Genomic DNA, 10,439 nt, shown 5'->3' with positions numbered 1-10,439 from the left:
TTTTTTTTTTTTTTTTTTTTTTTTTTTTCTTTTCGGTACTGGGGACTGAACCCACGGCTTTTACACTGAGTTCCACCGGTCTTTTTTATTTTGAGACAAGGTTTTTTGAAGTCACTAAATCATCACGTTATTAGATTGGGCTTGAACTTCAGATCTCTTCCTTGCCTCACCAGAGCCCTGGGATTACAAGCATGCACCACTGCACCTATCTTGAAATTTCTTTAAATATCCCATCCATGAGTCTGTTGTCAGATATGTGATTTGTAAAGTTTTTGTTCTATAGTTTATCTATTTGTTTTTAAAGCTAGATCTTTTCCCAGGCAAAAGTTTTAAGCTTGTGATGAGGCCTGAATTATTCTTCCTCCTCCTCCCCTTCCTCTTCCTCCTTCTCTTCTTCTGTAGGTGATGTTTTTGTGTCATGTCTTGTATCTCATCAAGCTCTATTTTCCTAAAATTTTCTTCCTTATCTTCTGTACATTTTACAGTTTTACATTTAAATTCACTTTTATTGATGTATAAAGTTTAAGTTTATGTTAAGGTTCTTTTTCTGGCCTATGGATGTCCCATTGCTCCAATAACCCTGCTCAAAAGACTATCACCAAATCACTTTTGTACCATTAAAAAAAAAAAGTTTGCCAGACTTGTATGAAGCTATTTCTTAGTTCTCTAGTCTGTTCCATTTATCTGTGTGTATGTTGTTCTACTAAACATGCAGTCATGACTACTATATAATAAAAATCTTAAAATTGATAGGCCAAGTGATTTTTGCCATGCTATTCTTATTTTTTAGAATCATTTTTAGTTATTCTAGTTTATTTTCCTTTCTAAGTGAATTTTAGAGTAGTCTTATCTACATTTATAGCATATTGCTAGGAATTTCATAGAAATTATGCTAAACTTATTCATTAATATTAGAATAAATATTTATTGAGTATTTCCATCCATGAACATGGAATATCTTTTATTTTATTGTATTTTTTCAGTATTGGAGATTGAATCCAGGGCCTTCATAGTTGAACTACATCCTTAGCACTTTTTCTATTTTTTTAAATTTTGATACGGGATCTCACTCACTAAGTCACTGAGTTGCCCAGGCTGTGCTCAAACATTCTTGCCTCAGCCTCTCTGAGTGCTGGGATGATAATCTGCATCACCCCGCCTGGATCTTGATTTATTTAGATCTTCTTTGATCTTATCAATACTATAAAATTTTAAGCATCTAGCATATGCATCTTACAGAGGTTTGGATAGATTTATAACCAAGTGCATCATGTTATGGGGGTGATTATAAGTGGTATTAATTTATTTCTCCTATACTCATTGCTAATATGTAAAAATATAATTGATTCTTATATGTTAATCTTATATCCTGAGACCTCACTGAACTCAATTTAAGTTTTAGGAGGTTTATTGTTGGCTTTTCTTTGTAGATTCCTTGATATTTTCCAAATAAAACATCATGCCATCTGCAAAAAGAGGGTCTTGTTTCTTCCTTTCTGATACATGTGACCTTTCCTTTTCTATTCTTGGGTTCAAACTTACCATGTTGAATAAAAGTGGCGACAGCAACTGTTCTTACCTTGTTCTCAGGGGAAAGGACTTTTCAACAATAAGAATGTCAGCTGTAGGTTTTTGGTTGGTGTTCTTCAACACGCTGAGGAAATCTCCATTTCTATTCTTCTGAGACATTTTGTCACAAATAGGAGTTGAATACTATCACACACTTTCTTGCTATGATTGACCTGAACTTCTTGTATTTCTTCTTTAATCTGTTAGTAGAATGAATATTTATATTTGAGTATCTTAATTTAGCATCATTGGCACAAAGCAGACTTGACTCATGCATATTTCTGTGTATTACCAAATTCTATTTGTATGTATTTTGCTAAGCATTTTTATGTGTATATTCATGAAGCATATTATACAATAGTTTCTTTTTTTGGTATTATCTCCATCAGGTTTGGTATTAGAATAATACTAGCTATATAAAATAAATTGAGAGATGATTTTATCTCTTCTGTTTTTTAGGAGAGATTGTTTAGAGATGGTTCAGAGATGCTTTGAGCTCTTCAAATGTTAGGAAATTGCCCTGTCTATGCCCATTAGTGTTTTGTTGTTGTTGTTTTGTTTTTTGTTGGTACTGGGGGTCGAACTCAGGCCCTAGCACTTGAGAGTCAGGCAGTGGAACCACTGAGCCAAGTACCTGGCCCTGCCTATTAGTGGTTTTAAGGCTGTTGGTTTCTGCATTGCTTTGAGACATATGTGACAGAAAGGTAACTCAAAGAATTCACTATCATATTATTTCCCACATCCTGAGCTCCCTACCCCACCTGGCTTCTGCTTCTTATCTATTAGATTTTTCTTACATTTGTCCAGAGTTATTTATACTTCTTGGAAGAAACAAGGAAAAGTACATATAAGAGGTGTCATCAAAACCACAGTGAGTAGTATTCAAAATACTACTCAGCCATAAAGAATGAGAAATTAGATTCATTCATAGGAAAATGGATACATACTGAGGATATACTCCTAAGTGAAATAAATAAGTCACATGTGTAAATACTGAATAGTTTCTCTGGTATGAAAAACCATAATAGTACATAAGATCCTAATGAAATAATTGACAATGTGAAATAGGAAGAAAAGAGCTAAAGGTGTAGGGAGAGTGGGAAGGGTAGGGGAAAGGTAATAAGGGAAAGAAAAAATATGAGAAAATGAAAAAATGGAAGTGTTTGTAAATGGGGAGGTAAGGAGTGGGTGAAGGGAGGGCAGGGACAAGGGGAAAAAATGAGAACAAAGACCTGTCATGCAGAGGTACAAGATCCCAATAAAGAATGTAACTGTACTGTGTACCTAGAATGTACCAATAAACTCAATTAAAAAAAAAGAACCCACAGTGAATGCAAGTAGAACGGACAATGGGAGGGTAGGGGAAAAGAAAGAAGGGAATGGAATTAACACGAGAAAAATAAAAAAATGGAAACAAAGTGTTTGTAGATAGGGAGAGGTGGAAGTGTTGAAGCGGGGGAAAGGGAATAGGGAAAAAATAAGAACCAAAGCAGATCATGTAAAGGTTCAAATTTTCAATGATGAATATCAGTACATTGTATACCTTAAATGTACCAATAATATTAATTAGTTAAAGAAGCCACAGTGAATGTCAAAATAAAAAAAAACACATTACAGTAAAATTAAGAAAAGAAAACTGTTTTGTTTTGGACAAATGAACAGCAAGCCAACCTATTCTACTGCCATTAATCCCTTTCAGAATACTTTCCCTTGCTTGAAACACACATCTCTTCCTCCTTACTATTTTCTGGAGGCAGTTCTGGAAGTTGCCTTCTGTGAGTATCTTTACTTGTGGTATTGTGGCTGTTTTGGTGTCATGAATCAATTAAAAATGTTTACCTTTCAGAGTCTTTTTGACTTTGGGGAAGAGCTAGAGTCTCCTGATGCTAGATCAGACAAATTAGGTGGATGAAGATGAACCATGATGTTTTTATGAGCCTGCCCTTCTGTGGGTGGCACTGGGCAGCAGTGTGCACCATATTTTTGATCACACCTTGTAAAGACATTTATATAAGATGACTTCCAGAAGTGGTAAAATTTCACAAAATGATAAGACTGGTGGGAAAAACATGTTTGAAGGGAGGGGCAGAATTCTGAGAAGGCAATGTGTCTTTTAGTATAAAACATTTTTTTTTTTTGTTTTGGTACCTGAAATGGAACTCAGGACTTCATGTTTGCCAGGCAGACATGGGACCACTGAGCTACATTCCTGGCCCTTCTTTTTTTTTAAATTAATCCACAAAAAATAATATTTTGATCATGCCTCATATTGTATTTTCCAAAGACTGGAATTCTCTCATGGAATTTTAACCTGTTGCCTAGTAGGTAGATGAAAAAATAATACTTAAGAGAAAAGGGAAAAGATGGCAAGTTGCAGAAAAGTGCTTTGTTTTGGACAAATGAATAGCAAACCAACCTATTCTACTGCCCTTTTTGTTTTGTTTTCTTGCTATTGAGATATAGTTCATGAACCATAAAATTCACTTTTTAACAGATACTATTCAGTGGATTTTTAGAATATTTAAAAATTTCTAGGCACCAGGGTGTGGTAGAACCTGTAATCTCAGCACTCTGGGAGGCTGAGGCAAGAGGATTGCAGATTTGAGCCCAGTCTGGGAAACTTAGCAACTTAGCAAGACCTGTTAATGAAATAAAAATTAAAAAGTGCTAGAAATTTAGCAGAGAAGAAAGGCCCTGGGTTCAATTCCTAGTACAGTTTAAAAAACAAAACAAAACTGGGATGCATTTCAATAAAATGAATCTGGGTTCAATCCCTAATCTCTCACTCTCACACACACACACTTCTTTCCCCCACTGAACTGTTTTTCACACTTGTCAAATCAATTGTCCATTAATAAAATAAGTAAATAATCTTTTATGATTTTAATACTTTGAGTTTTCTTTTTGTCTTGGTTAGTCTAGCTTAAGGTTTCTCAGTGTTACTGATCTTTGGATCTTGTTGATTTTTTGGTTTTTGTACTTTCATTTATTTTTGCTGTAATTATTTTTTTGCCTTCTGTGTTGTGGGGTGTAGTTCTTTCTTTTTCCCATTCTGAGGTGTAGTAAGGCTGTTTTACTGATCTGAGGCCTTTCTTTTTTAAAATTTTAAATAAAAGAACTTTGAATTAGTTAATATCACATAAGAAATTTCAGCATGTCACACTACCTCAAAAAACACAGCTAATGTATTTTTAATAGAGAAACCCTTCCCTCATCCCACCACCCCTGCCCGACTCCATTGCCCTCGTGAATTAAGATTCGAAGAGAAATAACCATAGAATGGTGCTGTGGAGTCCTCCATCCAGAGAGTTTGCATGATTAGATTAATATTGCTTTTTTATCAAATTTTTCTATTTTTTTCTATTTAAAAAACAAAACAAGATTTGTACCTTGATTGCTTTTTACAAAAAAGTTCAGTATAAAAGTTCAATATATTGAGAAATGCTTTCCCCTCCCTTATAGCACCGTTATATGTAGCGGAGAAGAGCCAAGAGCAGACTGCCAGTCCAGATGGAGCAATCTTCAATTTATACAGACACACGGAGATTCATTTACCCCCCCGTCCCACCCCATAAGATCTTAAACAACAGAAAACATATACACACGTGCAAAACAAAGGCCAAAAAATGTGAGAGACCCTTTCAAAATAGCACACAGGTCAGCGGCAGTAACTCACATTTTGCAACGAAGTGTGTGGAGATGATTTCTTTTACAAAACTTTCAGTGTCAAAAGGAAATCCGCAGCTTAAAACTTCACATAAAGCAATATAAAAATATTCTGTGCTTCTGAGAAGGCTGTGAACTGTATACAGGATTATCATACCAGGTATACCTTTGGCATACCTGGGAAGACAGTTGCGTTGAGAAGTTTACACAATTACACAGCATCTATTGGATGCTCTCGGGGCTCCCTGCTGGTGAAAAAGTTCTTCAGCAACCACTCCAGGTGATTTTTTCCTCCTCCTTTTCCTGTCCAGGTGTGGTTGTTTTAAAGACTGTACTTGGTGCAACCTCCTCTCCCTGAGAATTTTTCAATATACTGTTCACTTCCTCACCAGTGTCCCAAGAGCTCTGGCTCTTCCAGATGAGGTCAGGGGGAGGACTGGCCATGATACCAGCATTCACAGCCCAGATTGTGACAGTCCAGCTTGCCTTTGGTACATATCCTGAGGTATACTTGTAAGGGACAGGTGATCTCCTCCCAGTCTCCCATTGGCTGATTCAGTTTGGAAGTATTTTTTAAGTGAATAAATGTCCCATCAACATCTATCTCTTCAATCCGCACATTCCCAGGGGCTGAGGCAGGACGTGAGATGCTAACACTTCCTTGCCTCAGATGCATCTACATCAACTCTCTTCTGCTTTCCCCTAGTGGTGCACACGCTGTGACCAGAGGATTCCCTGGACACGGTTACATATAAAGGAAGACTTGGAGAGAGCTTCGAGCTCTCTTCTGTACCTTCTGAGAGTTTCCTGTAAGTGCTGATCTCCACATCCTGGGCTAGTTTAACATCCAGAAGCTGCTCATGATCATTGAACTGTTGCTGCATCTGGTCCCTTATTTCCAGCATCTCTCTCTCAGCCAGCATGGGACGAGAGTTCTCTCTTTTTCTACCAAACAAGTCCCCCGATTCTTGAATCCTTTCTAAACATACTCTAGACTTTCTGTAGATTAGAAAGTTGAGACCAGAGGCTCTCAATCCTCACATGACTTTCCTTCAGTTCTCCTTGGGCACCGTTGACAGAATTATTCATCTCTGAGGACAGTGGCATGCTCAAGCTTAGCATGGTCTGTCTGCTTGAGCTCCTCCTACAACAGCCTCGCTTGGGCAATGTGATGCTCTTTTAGCTCATGCGGGGCCCGAGCCAGCATGTACTGGTACTCAATCTGACACCCAGAATCCACTGAGGCCTTTCTTTTTAACACAGGTATACACAGTTACAAATAGTTGCATCCTGTATGTTTTGTGATGCTGTGTTTTTGTTCACATCAATCTCAACTTGTTTTCTAATTTCCATTGTGATTTTCTTCTTTGACCTCCTGGTTATTTGGGAATATCTTGTTTAATGTCTACATGTTGGTGAATTCCCCCAATTTTCTTCTGTTAGCATACTCGCAGGATTTTAATTTAAAAATTATCAAGACTTATTTTATTGCCTAATACATAATCTTTTCTGGAGAATGTTCCAGGTGCACTTGAGAAGAAGTTGCATTCACTCCTGCTGGGTGAAGTATTTTACAGGTGTGCTGGATTAGTTACTTCATAGTGTTCGAGCTTATTTTCTTATCCATTTTCAGTACAGTTGTTCTACATATTTTCAGTTTTCAGTAGTGAAGCATCCAGCTATTAATGTCAAATAATCTCACTTTTTTTTTAGTGTGTGCTTTGTGTATTTTGAGACTCTTTGGAAAGGGACACTTTGCCCTCTCTCGAGGTACTTTCTACCTTAATTCTATTGTGACTTAAATATATGCACAGAAATATTCTAAATGTATTTTATAGTCAGTGGCCTTAAAAAAAAGAAATGTAACTCTTGGTATTTTATATTAAAGCCTAGAATTGTTTTTTGGTCAATGGCCAAGTAATGACTATTTTAGGCTCTGTGGGCTATGTACTTTCTGGCAAACTTCTCGATTCTGCAATTGTGCTGAGTAAACAGCATACATAGTAAGCAACCAAAGAAACGTGACAATAATCCAGTAAAACTTTTTTTTTTTGGTACCTGGGATCGAACTCGTGTCCTTGCGCTTGCAAGGCAGGCCACCAAACCGCTGAGCTAAATCCCCGGCCCAAAACTTTTTTTTTCAGCTTTCATTGAGTTTATTGGTACATTTTAGGGATACAGTACAGTTACATTCATTGTTGGGATCCTGTACCTCTACATGACAGGTCTTGGTTCTCATTTTTTCCCCTTGTTCCTGCACTCCCTTCACCCCCTCCACCCCTCCCCATCTACAAGCACTTTATTTCCATCTTTTATCTTACATTTTTTTCTTTTCCCTTATTACCCTTCCCCTATCCATCCCACCTTCCCTACACCTTTAGCCCCTTTCTTCCCATTTCACAATGTCAGTAATCTTATTAGGATCTTATGTATTATTGCAATTTATTCACACCAGAGAAACTATTCGGTATTTGCATATGTGTGACTTATTTATTTAACTTAGGAGTATATCCTCAATATGCATCCATTTCCCGATGAATGACTCTAATTTCTTGTTCTTTATGGCTGAGTAATATTCCATTTTATAGAAAAACTACATCTTCTTTATCCAGTTTCCAACTGATGGGCAAATGGGCTGTTTCCAAGTTTTAGCTATTACAAACTGTGCCGCTATAAACATGGGTGTGCATACGTCACTGTGATAAGAGTCCTTTAGTGCTTTTTTTTTTTTTTTAAACAAAAGCAAGCAATGAACTGTACCTTATTTGCCAACCCCTGGTCTGCATGAATGTTTCTCAGCAGTGTGATTTATCAACAAGCTTCTTCTCCCACTATTATTCTTTGTACTCTTTTGGGCTATTTTCCCTGCGCAGTTTAAGCAAGCAACTTGATTCTATGAACTGTACTCATATTACAAAACCATACTACACCAACCCAAGAAAATATTTGCAAGAAACAATTCTTCCTTCATTAATATCTTTAGCTCTTAAACAAGCATGAAAATACATTCCCATTCTCTTTCCCACTTATATCTATGTTATTAAAAACTTGAACACTGGCATTTGAAATTTAATGAATCCAGAACTTAATATTCACATCCCACACCAAAATAGCCTGGTGCATGGGTTCTAATGAGTCACATCTGTGTTCAGAGGGCATCTCTGCAAGTCATTTATAAAAGAGCACACTGAGACGTGTCCTGTTTGACTGAGAATACATGAAACTATGCGTTAGAAAATATTTGGCAACTAATGAGCCTTCAAGATTCTGAGAACATCCCTGAGATTTCAGACGTGGAGGGAAGAGAAATTGTGCCCACTCCAAACTACAGGTGTGACGACAGGAAAACGGAGCGCTAATTGATTCCTGGCTGCTCACTAGTATGCAGCAGTCTGTATCGAGAGTCTAAATGAATGCATAATCAAATTCCAGCTCTAAGTAATGGGATGATAGATGGTTCAGGAAGGTTCTGTTACCAAGACATGACGGAGCTACAAGAATGCCTTCGTGCTGTGGGGCAGAGACACAAGACAAGGATGCAAAGTATTTATCACTGTATTATTACCTACGGTGCATTTCTCCTTGTGGAAGCCTTGAATTGCTTCCACAAACTTTCTCTGTCAGAGGAAGCAGAGCAGGGAGGCGATCTCAGTTTAACAGACTCAGAAACGATGGCCTGGGGTGGCTTAGGGACACACCAGTGAGCTTGTTTGCTACAGCTCTGGAGCCCCTCCTGGGACGAAAGCTGCACAGCTTCCCAAACTGCCTACCTTCAACTGTGTTACAGCAACACAGGTTTGTGTGGCTGAGGCTGTGCCCGGCAAGGAAGATCAGGAGGAACACAGCAGCTACTGGGAATTGCAAGCCTATTGTGCTCCAGGCCTTGTGCCAAGGGCTCGACATGTATCCTCTCATTTATTCCTCACAATGGATGGGAATGAGCGCATCAATTTCTGTTTTAAAGATAAAGAGACTGAGGCTATGAATGGATAAGGGACTTGACCATTCAGAACTCTTTATGATGCAAAATTCCCTGTAATACTTTCTGCAGTTTCCTTAGCTCCTACAACTGCTCGTGCCTCTGCCTGGAAGCTCCGTTTTGTGCCATTCTGATCTCCCGACCATTGTCTTGTGAACCTGGGCAGTCTACTTTAGGTTCTGAGAGCTGAATAGATTACTCAATTAAATGTGTCCAGAATGATACTGTGACTTGTTATGACATCAGTGAGGTGGTTCTTGGGGGTAGTAACTGTCCACTTATTTACCCATCTCCTGAATACTGACAATAACTCCCGCCGAAGGGTCTAGGAAGCTGAATATGCTGTGTGTAATCTTGGAAAGTCAAAAAGTCACCATAGGCACCACCAACTTCCTTGACCATTGCTGTATATGTTTTCTATAACTTCTGCCTCTGTGAATGTGCAGGGGCTATGAATATGAAGGATGTTTTTTTTTTTTTTTTTTGGTACCAGGAATTGAACTCAGGACCTCACACTTGCCTGGTAGGTGCTGTGCCACTGAGCTACATCCCCACACCTATGAAGGCTTTTAATCCCATGATTAGGTTAAATAGCAAGACAGTGGTAATTAATACCCCAATCCGGGTGGCTTGAGATTAATTTAAAAAATACTGTCTGGAGCAGGTCTGAATCAATCAGGTAAAACCACTTCAACCAGTGGCCAGGTATCCTGCTATGATTTTCCTGCTGGTCTTGAAGTCAGTTGCCATGTGGTTAGACAGCCACACCACAGCAAGAGCTGCTGGCCCAGAGAGTGACCCCCAGCTGATACTTACTAAGGAAAAGGAAACCTCAGTCTTCCAGTCAGAAGGAGCAGAATTCTGCCAACAACAACATGGTTTTGGAAGAGGATTCTGAGACCCAGAGGAATGCAACTTGGCTAACACCAGGACGGCAGCCTGGTGAGGCCTTGAGCAGAGAACCAGTCTGTTATGCCATGAAAATGAAGAGATCACAGGGGAGTCTGCTTTCACCTACTAAGTTGTGGTAAATTATCATGCAGCCATGGGTAACTAATACGGAAGCCTACTCAGCGGAGGGATTTTCCAACACTTAATTATCTCTTGGAACTCTCCCAATTCATTATCCAAACAGCAGCCAGAGTAACCTTTCAGTACTGTGCATGAGATCATGTCCCTCCCGCACAAAACTCTTTAATAGCTTCCCTTAGACTAGAGTCAACTC

General features: G+C 38.5%; 1 pseudogene; it reads right to left on the bottom strand.

Annotated features, from left to right (window-relative positions):
• Positions 1–5,438: 5,438 nt before the first annotated feature.
• Positions 5,439–9,616, bottom strand: LOC104870490 (annotated as a pseudogene).
• Between the last annotated feature and the right edge of the window lie 823 nt (positions 9,617–10,439).

Source organism: Fukomys damarensis, unplaced genomic scaffold, assembly GCF_012274545.1.
Source record: "Fukomys damarensis isolate Sample0158 unplaced genomic scaffold, DMR_v1.0_HiC HiC_scaffold_28, whole genome shotgun sequence".
Lineage (NCBI taxonomy): Eukaryota > Metazoa > Chordata > Mammalia > Rodentia > Bathyergidae > Fukomys > Fukomys damarensis.
The sequence above is the reverse complement of the archived record's forward strand: the minus strand, read 5'-3'. Positions and strand labels throughout refer to the sequence as shown.